This window comes from Microcaecilia unicolor, chromosome 2, assembly GCF_901765095.1.
Source record: "Microcaecilia unicolor chromosome 2, aMicUni1.1, whole genome shotgun sequence".
Lineage (NCBI taxonomy): Eukaryota > Metazoa > Chordata > Amphibia > Gymnophiona > Siphonopidae > Microcaecilia > Microcaecilia unicolor.
The window spans coordinates 1,518,257-1,530,075 of record NC_044032.1 but is presented as its reverse complement, the minus strand read 5'-3'; the positions used below and the strand labels follow the sequence as shown (position 1 = coordinate 1,530,075).

At 43.2% G+C, this 11,819-nt stretch overlaps 1 long non-coding RNA gene across 1 annotated transcript; it reads left to right on the top strand.

The window, feature by feature from the left end:
* Positions 1-3,993: 3,993 nt before the first annotated feature.
* LOC115461789 lies at positions 3,994-11,046 on the top strand. Its single transcript, XR_003940770.1, has 3 exons — positions 3,994-4,004; positions 6,573-6,574; positions 10,938-11,046. It is a non-coding gene; the product is annotated as an uncharacterized LOC115461789 (long non-coding RNA).
* The last annotated feature ends 773 nt before the right edge of the window (positions 11,047-11,819 follow it).

Below are 11,819 nucleotides of genomic sequence, written 5' to 3'. Positions count from 1 at the left end.
AATACAAAAAACTCAAGACGAGGAACACGAGGAGGAATACCGGAGGAAACTGAAAGAACCAAGGAGAGGTACGTCTGGCGAAAGCGCAAGCAGAGAACAAATGGCTAGAAATGTAAGGAGGGGTGACAAAAATTTCTTCAGGTATATTAGTGAAAGGAGAATGACTAAAAAGGGAATTGTGAGACTAAAAGATACTGCAAACCGCTATGTAGAAAATGATGAAGAAAAGGCAAATTTGCTAAATAGAAACTTTTGTTCTGTTTTTACTGAAGAAAATCCGGGAGAAGGACCACGATGGACTGGCAAAAGTTCATTTGAGAATGGAGTGGATATAGCACCATTCACGGAAGAGAGTGTGTATCAACAGCTAGAAAAACTAAAGGTGGACAAAGCCATGGGACCGGATGGGATCCACCCCAGGATATTGAGGGAGCTCAGAGAGATTCTGGCGGGTCCTCTTAAAGATTTGTTAATAAATCCTTAGAAATGGGAGAGGTTCCGAGGGATTGGAGAACGGCAGAGGTGGTCCCTCTTCACAAAAGTGGTGATAGGGAAGAAGCTGGAAACTACAGGCCGGTAAGCCTTACTTGATTATTGGAAAAGTAATGGAAGCGATGCTGAAGGAAGGATAGTGAATTTCCTGGAAGAAAATGAGTTGCAAGATCCGAGACAACATGGTTTTACCAAAGGGAAATCGTGCCAAACGAATCTCATTGAATTCTTTGATTGGGTGACCGGAGAATTGAACCGTGGACGTGCTATAGACGTAATCTACATAGGTTTCAGCAAGGCTTTTGACACGGTTCCCCACAGGAGGCTCTTAAATAAACTGGATGGGCTGAAGATAGGACCCAAAGTGGTGAACTGGATTAGGAACTGGTTGACGGACAGGCGCCAGAGGGTGGTGGTGAATGGAGTTCGCTCAGAGGAGGGAAAGGTGAGTAGTGGAGTGCCTCAGGGATGGGTGCTGGGGCCGATTCTGTTCAATATATTTGTGAGTGACATTGCCGAAGGGTTAGAAGGTAAAGTTTGCCTATTTGCGGATTATACTAAGATTTGTAACACAGTGGACACCCCGGAGGGAGTGGAAAAACATGAAAAGGATCTGAAAAGCTAGAAAAATGGTCTAAGGTTTGGCAATTAAAATTCAATGCGAAGAATGCAAAGTGATGCACTTAGGGAGTAGAAATCCAAGAGAGGCATATGGTTAGGCGGTGAGAGTCTGCTAGGTACGGATGGGAAGAGGGATCTTGGGGTCATAGCATCTGAGGATCTGAAGGCGATGAAACAGTGTGACAAGGCGGTGGCCGTAGCTAGAAGGTTACTAGGCTGTATAGAGAGAGGTATGACCAGCAGAAGAAAAGAGGTGTTGATGCTCCTTTACAAGTCGCTGGTGAGGCCTCACCTGGAGTATTGTTCAGTTTTGGAGGCCGTATCTTGCTAAGGATGTAAAAGAATTGAAGCGGTGCAAAGAAAAGCTACAAGAATGGTATGGGATTTGTGTTACAACAAAAAAGAAGAAAAAGTGAAAAACACAACTTCAAGAGATCAATCCGAGACAGGGGGTGAGATGCTCCAGGAAAACTTTATTAGGAGGAAATCCAGAAAGAAAACATTGCGAGGCTGGTACTAAGAACGGCTAAGGGGGAGCCCTTGACACAGCCTTTTAGGGCGAAACGCATGTCGGGCATTGTTGAACCCCTGGTCTGACGTTCAGTGCAAGACCCTGATGAAGGCTTTTTTAAAAGCCGAAACACGGACCGTGTAGGGTCCCTAATAAAGTTTTCCTGGAGCATCTCACCCCCTGTCTCGGATTGATCTCTTGAAGTTGTGTTTTTCCACTTTTTTCTTCTTTTTTGTTGTACTTTTTGTGGAAACTTCGAACCCCTTTTGTGCCTGCGATTGTGTTACAAGACATATGAGGAGAGACTTGCAGACCTGAACATGTATACCCTGGAGGAAAGAAGAAACAGGGGTGATATGATACAGACGTTCAAATATTTGAAAGGTATTAATCCGCAAACAAACCTTTCCGGAGATGGGAAGGCGGTAGAACGAGAGGGCATGAAATGAGATTGAAGGGGGGCAGACTCAAGAAGAATGTCAGGAAGTATTTTTTCACGGAGAGGGTGGTGGATGCTTGGAATGCCTCCCAAGGGAGGTGGTGGAGATGAAAACAGTAACGGAATTCAAACATGCAGGGATAAACATAAAGGAATCCTGTGCAGAATGAAGGGATCCTCAGGAGCTTAGCCTAGAATGGGTGGCATAGCTGGTGGTTGGGAGGCGGGGCTAGTGCTGGGCAGACTTATACGGTCTGTGCTAGGGCTGGTGGTTGGGAGGCGGGACTAGTGCTGGGCAGACTTATATGGTCTGTGCCAGAGCCGGTGGTGGGAGCGGGGCTAGTGCTGGGCAGACTTATACGGTCTGTGCTAGGGCTGGTGGTTGGGAGGGGGACTAGTGCTGGGCAGACTTATACGGTCTGTGCCGGGGCTGGTGGTTGGGCGGCAGGGATAGTGCTGGGCAGACTTATACGGTCTGTGCCAGAGCCGGTGGTGGGAGGCAGGGATAGTGCTGGGCAGACTTATACAGTCTGTGCCAGAGCTGGTGGTGGGAGGCGGGACTGGTAGTTGGGAGGCGGTGATAGTGCTGGGCAGACTTATAGGGTCTGTGCCAGAGCTGGTGGTTGAGAGGCGAGGATAGGGCTGGCCAGACTTATACGGTCTGTGCACTGAAGAGGACAGTACAAAAAAAAAGTAGCACATATGAATTTATCTTCTTGGGCATACTGGATGGACCGTGCAGGTCTTTTTCTGCCGTCATCTACTATGTTTACTATGTTTAAGGAAGGTTCTTAGCTTATATGAGTAATATCACCATGGTAAATTTTTAAAAAGTATCTACTGAAAAGATGACTGGTTTGAATAAATATTTACATTATACCACTTGTCATAATATGGCACTTGAAAAGAATTTACCTTACATCATTTTCCATCTAGTCTATCCATTCATAACATCTATTATTCCTTTCTGTCCTTAAGAGATCTCACATGCTTGCCCCATGCTTTCTTGAATTCAGAAACAATCCTTGTCTCTACCATCTCCACTGAGAGGTCATTCCATGTATCTACCACTCTTTCCATAAAGAAGTATTTCCTTTGATTACTTCTATCCCCTTTTAATTTCATCTTATGCCCTCTCATCTCAAAGTTCCTTTCAATTGAAAGAGACCTGCCTCCTGTTCATGTATAGGGTAGTGTGGGTGCTGAGGGGAGAGTGTGTATGTATGTGTGAGTATGCATATGTGTGTTGGGGTACGGGGTATGAGGAGTGTTGGGGTATAGGGGGAGAGAGTGTGTGTGTATATATAGGGGAGGGGAGGGGTGGTGTTGTGGATATAGAAGATATGGTGAGCATTAAAACATTTTCTCTGTATGAATGTTTGCCTGGCACAGACCCACAGTTGTTGTAGTCCCTGGTCAGCTCTGTGGGAGAGAGTGGGGGTGGGGGGGGTCATGATCCATTTGGTTTCTCTGCTTCTGTTTCTGCTATGTGTATCCTTTGGCAGGGGCTGTCTTCTTTGCTGTGCCAAGTTGTACAGCATGCAGCAGGCCATGAAGTTCTTGGCAACTTTTTCTGGGCTTTAGAAGGGTTCCCCTCCATAATGGTGGAGACATCTAAATCGATTTTTGAGCTCACCAAAGATCCGTTCGATGATGGGTGTGAGTGTTCTTATGGCTCTTTTTGTACTGCTCCTCCGCCTCATTTTGGGGGTTGACAATGGGAGTCATGAGCCAGATTTGTAGGAGGTAGCCTCTGTCATGTGGGGTGAAAAGGAATCATAGACATAGGGTGTATTTTCTGGTATGGGGACCTTGTAGAGTTTGTGTCATGGGTGTGGGTTCTGGGGGCTTCTTGAGGGATGGAGTGTGGTGACGTTAGGAGAGAGAAGTGGGTATGGGGGTTAGGAATCACTGTACTGCTTACCTAGAAGTCAGTCACCAGTGATCTCCCCTCAGTCAAACCTGCAGTAGATTCCTGAGTGCTAGAGTATGTAGGCATCCTGGGTTGACCCTGGGTACTAAGCACACATGTTTACAATCTCCCCATTGTGCATGACATACAACTTGCACGTTAATGGAGTGATATTTCTATCCTATAGGTGTTCTCGTGTGCCTGGGGGGGGGGGTGTCTGAGTGTGTTCAGTTGATGAGGTCTATGACTGAGGGGACATGGTATGTGATGTAGAACTGAGCCATGATGTTCTGGAGAGCCTGGGTGGTAGTGGGAAAAGTAATATACTGGGAGGTGTTGGTGAGGAAGGCATTGATTAGCTGGGCAAGACAGTTGGAGATGGCAGGCGGTGTGAGGTCTGCATTGACTGCTAGCACTGACTGAAAAGTGCTGGTGACAAGAAAGGTGAGGGAGACTGTAAGCTAAAGGTGGACTGGCACAGGTTTATTCCTATGCATCCTGGCATAGAGGAGGGATTGTAGCTGGTCACAGAAGTGTTGTATGGCAACCCTATCAAAGCAGTACCTAGTAAGGAATTGCTGGTCACTGAGGTCCAGGAAGCAGGTCCTAGTACTAAATGCTCTCAGATAAGGGTACCTCCTCCTAGGCTTCCCCTCCAAACTCTCCACATCCAGAAAAAGTGACAGCCACATAGCATTCAGCACATCCATGATTGACGTGTAGGTGTCCCCCCACCTCAGAGGCAACCGACTAAGTCCAGTAATACCACTGTGCACTCCTCCACCTACTGCATTTAGTGAGACCCAGCACCAGCACACAGCACTCACTCTCCCAGCACCATCAACCAGTACTCGCACATACAGCAGCAGCAGCAGCATAGAGCATTCACTCTCCCAGCAACAACACACAGCTCACACACTAACAGCAGAGCACACAGCATGGAGACAAACTGGTACTGGACAAACAGAGCAACAATGAGAGACAGATGACAAGCAGGTAGGGATGTAGAATGGGAAGAGTGGGGGTTTGGGGGACAGTGAGGGTTTGGTGAAGGAAGGGGGGCCAGATACTGAGCAAGGGATGGGTGTAGCTGAGGAGCTAGCAAGTGTAGGCAAGGACTTGAGGAGGTGAGCCACAGAGGAGGCAAGGCAAGAAATGTGAGGGTCAAAGGGTTCAGATTGGAGCAAACAAAGAAAGATAACAAACCACTCAGCAATTCTCCATTAATTTGCACAAACGATGAATTCCACATTTCTATTCAACTCAGAAAATTCACAAATTTTATTTGTTACATTTGTACCCCATATTTCCTCACCTATTTGCAGGCTTAATGTGGCTTACATGGTACCGGAGAGGTGTTGATAGACTCCGGAGTAAAACAAATACAAATAATGGTTAAGTTGTGGTAAGAAGGGGATGGATCAAGATGGCGTCCAAGGGAGGAGCTGCGTTTTGAGGCTCTGAGACACGAGAAGGTCTGCCTGGCGTTTTTCCTTTTCCTTAATTATGGTTAAGAGGAAAGGAAAGATCGGTGCTAAAGCCGTTTCTAGCACTGGGGATACCACATCGCTAAAGCAGCCTACCTTGGAAGTCTTCGGGCTACAAGCGTTGGGATCTCAAGTTTCAGCCCAGGATGGCTCTCCGAAACAACAGCTTACTGGAGAACTTGGCACGGAGGCGATATCGCTGAGCCTGCCTAATAGAGTTGCGCCGCCGAGACCGGGTGGAGAGACGGACCCTACAGGAGAACTTCATTTGGATAGTTTTGAAGTTGGTAGCGGCCCTGTGGGATTTTCGACGCCAGACGCGGCAACGTCTGAGCGCAAGGCAGAAAGAGTGGAGAGAGTATCCGCTACCATTCAGACGCCTCCACCAGCGAGATCCGGCGAACTAATTAGACCAGCAACGGTTACATTGAATACCCTATGGGATGCCATCCAGACAATGAATGTTTCCCTGCAAAAGATTTCACTTGAATTGACTGCTGAAGTGAAGGAAGTTAAACATTCTCAACATTTAATGGAGTCGAGAACGGCGAAGCAAGAGGAGAAAAGTGAGTTAAACTCTATTGCAATAAAAAAATTACAAACTCTAGTTGACAATGTTCTTATGGAGAAAGAAAGGGACCAAAGGAAAGTGGAATTTTTGGATAATCAACTTAGAAGAAACAACTTGCGATTCTTAAACTTTCCTAAAAGCCCTCTATTACCTCCATTAGAAATGTTACAGAAATATTTCCTAGAGATCTTAAAGATTCCAAAAGAACTTTTTCCTCCGATAGTTAAAGTTTATTATATTACTGGAATTAAAACGAATCTGGAGATTGCTTCAGATTTAAATCTTACTCAAATTCTTGAAACATCATTAGAGACTATAACTGAACGCACTATTCTCCTGGTAACCTTTGCATTTGAGACTGATCGAAATAATATATTTCGCCTTTACTTCAAATCCAGGGAAGCTCAATTTTTTGGCTCAAAGATACAGATTTTTCCTGAGGTCAGCAAATCTACACAAAAAAAAAGGCGAGAATTTTTAGGGCTTAGGCCTCAAACTCTCTCTTTGGGAGGATCATTTAAGTTGAAATTTGCATGCAGATGTCTTGTTTCTTTTGGTAATGTTCATTATGTTTTTTTGATCCAGAAAAATTGAAGCTCCTATTAGTAAGTAAAGAAAGCAGGGATATTCAACCTTTGGAGGCATCTTTAGGGAGTTGAATCCGTAGGCAAACTTTTGATTCTATCCTCCTTATGTATTGTAAGAGTGTTTAAACTCTTTGTTTCTTATGATTATTACCTTGTATCTTGATCGTTTATAGTGGACTAAGTATAAAAGATATATTTTTTGAAAATCCATGGAATATAATGGATGATTCTTTAATCCTTTGGATGTATTACCTGATTTCTGTACATTTATTATTGTGAATGTATTATTTTGAAATTTAATAAATATTAAAAAAAAAAAAAAAAAAAAGTTGTGGTAGGAAGGTTCATGTGGAAGGAACCACATAAAGGATCATGTGGTGGGACCACATAGAGGAAAACAAGAACAGATGAGATTGTTTGGTAATCAATACAAACTGTGGTGTTGTAGTGTCGCGGAGTTCAGGCATTTATGTTGGGTCGGGTGGGGGGTAAGCCTTTTGAAACAGGTGGGTTTTTAGTTTTTTTCCTGAATTGGAGGGGGTCTGCATGGTTTTCACGGTTTTTGGTAGTGCGTTCCATAGTTGTGTGCTGATGTAGGAAAAATTGGATGCGTAAGTTGATTTATATTTTAGTCCTTTGCAGCTTGGGTAGTTGAGGTTTAGGTGTTGTCGTGCTGATGCAGATGTGTTTCTGGTTGGTAGGTCGATCAAGTTTGCCATGCATCCCGGTGCTTCGCCATAAATGATCTTGTGAACTGTAGTGCAGATTTTGAAGACGATGCGTTCTTTGATTGTGGGCCAATGTAGTTTTCCGCAAAGGGGTTTTGCACTTTCAAATCATGTTTTTCCGAAGATGAGTCTTGCCGCCGTGTTTGAGCGGTCTGAAGTTTCCTTAAGATTTGTTCTTTGCACCCCACATAGATTCCATTGCAATAGCCAGCATGGCTTAGCACCATTGATTGTATCAGGTTGCGAAATATTTCCCTCAGGAAGAATTGTTTCACTCGTTTGAGTTTCCACATTGTGAAGAACATTCTATTTGTTGTGGATTTTACTTGGCTCTCTAGTGTTAGGTAGCGGTCCAATGTTACACTGAGGATTTTCAGGCTGTCTGAGACTGGGAGGGTGTGATCCGGGATGCTGATGGTTAAGGGGTTATCCGTGCTGTACTGGGATGAGAGGATGAGACAGTGTGTTTTTCATTGTTGAGTTTTAGTTGGAATGCCTTTGCCCATGTGTCCACGATGTGTAAGCCGGCCTTGATTTCATTAGTGATTTCTGTCGGGGTGGATCTGTAAGGAATGTATATAGTAACATTGTCTACATAGATGAAAGGGTTAAGGCCATGGTTGGATAAGGTCTTAGCTAATGGGGTCATCATTAGGTTGAAGAGGATCGGCCATAGAGGTGATCCTTGTGGTACTCCACAGTCTGCTTTCCATGGTGGTGATATGCTTGATTTTGAATTTACTTGATGAGTTCTTGTGGTTAGGAAACCTTCAAGCCATTTGAGTGTTTCCTCCGATCCTGATCTTGGCAAGTAGTCTCATTAATATGATATGGTTTACCATGTCAAATGCACTAGACATGTCGAATTGGAGGCGGAGGATGTTATTACCTATTGCTATTTGCTGTTTAAATTTGGCTAGGAGAGTGAGGAGTACTGTTTCTGTGCTATGTAGATGGCGAAAGCCTGACTGTGATTCATGTAGTATTGAGAATTTGTTTATGTAGTCTGTAAGTTGTTTGGCCACCATGCTTTCCATCATTTTGATTGACAGCAGGATTGTTGCTATCGGTGTGTAGTTGATGATTTCATTTGCTTTTTTCGAGGTGTCTTTTGGTATCGGGGTGAGTAGAATATTGCCATGTTCCTTCGGGAAGAAACCTTGCTGGAGCATGTAGTTTAGGTGGGAAGTGAGATCTTCTATGAAGTGGTCATGGGCGGATTTCAGAAGATAGTTGGGGCAGGTATCTAGTTTGCAGTGGGTATTGCCGAACCTGCTGAGTGCCCGTGCTATTATGTCAGTAGTAAGGGGGGCAAAGTTCAGCCAGATGCGGTCAGTTGGGTATTCTCCCATGGGGCCTTTGCACACAGCAAACCCTCATGCCGATGCCACTGCAGGCCCCCTTTTACCACAGCTTGGTAAAAGGATGCCTTAATGCAGTAAGTGCATCAACTGTCTGTCCTGTGCAGTAAATACAGGACAGATGCATGACATACCCTCTGAATTTACCTCACAGGCTTTACACTTATTGCATGTTAATTTTTGCTGTTAATATGCAGAAAGTATAAATCTTATCACACTTTAGCAAAAAAGCCCCTTAGTGAATTAGCCCTATATAATCTCATTTCTTTCTGCTTGTGGCTAATTATTTCAGTAAAATGTATAATCCTCCAATCCAGGAAGAACTCCTTGTCTTGATTATTACAAAAGGCTCAATATTACAGATAAAAATGCATTAAAATATCAAACCATATAACAAAACATAACATTATTATAATGGAATATAAATCAAATATAAGAGCAATATTAATTATATACATTTTAAATGTAGCATACAATTCTACCTCAACCCTCCACAAAATAACATCACCAATTTATCTGAAATGCAAAACATCTTAGGGGGTCATTGTGCACTACATATGGTGCTTTGATGAATTGTCTAAATTTTGGCATTGGTTATCAAAATACTAAATGTAACACATGAACAGAATTTACCACCATCTGCTAAATTATGTCTGCTAGCTGCCACAAGTGAATTAATGACTGAAAATAAATGTATTAAAAACTTGACAGGAGTGACCGTGATATTAGCTAAGAAAAGTATTTTTGTTAAGTGAAGAAAACTGCAGATATTAGTCAATCTCATAAACTGTTTGAGCCGATGGAGACAGACAAATGACATCACAACTCAGCAGTAATAAAGGGGTGCATTATTTAATAATGAGAAATTTTATTGATCAACTGTTCAGTCCTGAGAAACATTTATTATAAAACATGTTTAGGAATTCCAAGTGGATGGTAACTTGTCTCTTGCTAATCCAATGCATATTACACCACCAGAACAGTCATATACACTCATATGCTTGAGAATATATATATATACAGTATGTGCGTGTAACCCAGGTCTCGCCGACCAGCTAAGTCCTCCCTTTCTCTCTCAAAGAAAAGACCTGGGCCACAAACATACACTTCCTCTTTACTCATTTTCCACTCACAGTCCAATCTTCTCTCACTTGAGTTTGGGCCGGATAGTCCGTAGAATGTTAAGTTGGGCTTATTCCTGAGTATCCTTTAGCAGACCAGGAGCAGCTCTTTACTCTCTCTTTCAAAGAATACTCAGCACACCAAGGGATTGTGATTTTATGCAAAACTTTACTGAACTCTGCAACGGCAGTAACTCCAAACTTCAAACTCTTTATGTACATTCAGCATTCGGTTTAAGCGGTTTCTATCCATCCAAGACTATTGGTTACTGTCTTATCCACTATTTAAACAACTCCTGATAGCAACTCAGAGATATGTACAAAATATATAACATCTCCAGTCCATTACCCATCCCTCTGGACTGTGCTGATAGCGATAGTAGTTAACAGCAAACTCCTCCCTTCCTGTCTGTACTCTCTTCCAGAGTTGCACCTCACTGGGTTGCACCCTCTGGCCTTGAACAGGCTCTTCCTTGCTCCTACTCTCGAGCTGGGCTCCCCTTGCCCACCCAGAGCACTCCTCTCAACCAGTTACTGCATTTAGCTGACAATAACTCCCCCTCAATTCAGCCTTAGATTATCTGGCCTTTCTTGGATACCCCCTCTCCTCCTATGGTCCTGGTGGGAGTAAAGGGAACCAAAGACCATATGCTTACACAAACAAGAACTTTTATTACCTTTAAACTCTACCTCTACTGTCAATCACAACTAGAAACATTTTCTACTCCAACTTATTCTTTAAACACACACACTGAGTTGGGCTTCCCTTCCATCAGACATACCACTCACTACCCCCCCCCCCCCCACAAGACTCCAGGGGGAAACCGACACCACTCAGTACATAAGTAGTGCCATACTGGGACAGACTAAAGGTCCATCAAGCCCAGCATCCTGTCTCCAACAGTGGCCAATCCAGGTTAGAAGTACCTGACAATATCCCAAAACAGTACAATACATTTTATGCTGCCTATCCTAGAAATAAGCAGTGGGTTTTCCCCAAGTCCATTTTAATAATGGCTTATGGACTTTTCTTTTTAAACCCCACTAAGCTAACTGTTTTTGCTACATTCTCTGGCAATTAATTCCAGAGTTTAATTACTCATTGAGGGCTTTGTTTACTAAGTGGTGCTATGGGCACGTTAGTATTTTTAATGTGCGTAAACGGTGTATACACGTTAAACGCTAATGCACCCATAGAAATGTATAGGCACGTTAGCATTTAACGTGCCTTAAATTTACAGGTGCGTTAAAACGCTAATGCACCTTAGTAAACATACCCCTTAGTGAAGAAATATTTCTTCAATTCGTTTTAAATGTTTTATTTTGTAGGTTCAATGCGTGCCCCCAGTGCTAGTATTTTTGGAAAGAGTAAACAATTGATTCACATCTACCCGTTCTATTCCACTCATTATTTTATAGACCTCTATCGTATCTCCCTCAGCCATCTCTTCTCCAAGCTGAAGAGCCCTAGCTGCTTTAGCCTTTCCTCATAGGGAAGTCATCTCATCCGCTTTATTATTTTCGTCGCCCTTCTCTATAGCTTTCTAATTCCACCATATCTTTTTTGAGATTCAGTGACCAGAACTGCACACAAATTTGAGGTGTGGTCGCACCATGGAGCAATACAAAGGCATTATAATGTCCTCAATTTTGTTTTCCATTTCTTTCCTAATATACATAACATTTTATTTGCTTTCTTTGCCGCTGCCGCATGCTAAGCAAGTTTCAATATCAATGATGAGACCTTTCCATATACACATCCACATACACTTCTACATGCTCCTGTGAACAAATTAAAACTACCCCCACACATCCCACCTACACCATTCATGCCTCCAGATAAATGTCCAATACAAACTGCACCCCACAAACCTCTCTTAAAAATCTCTGTTGGTATAGTTCCACTGTTGTTCACCAACCTTCTTTTACTGTTTTTAATAACACACAAATGGGTATTATATTCCATATTTCAAAATTATATTGGGTAAT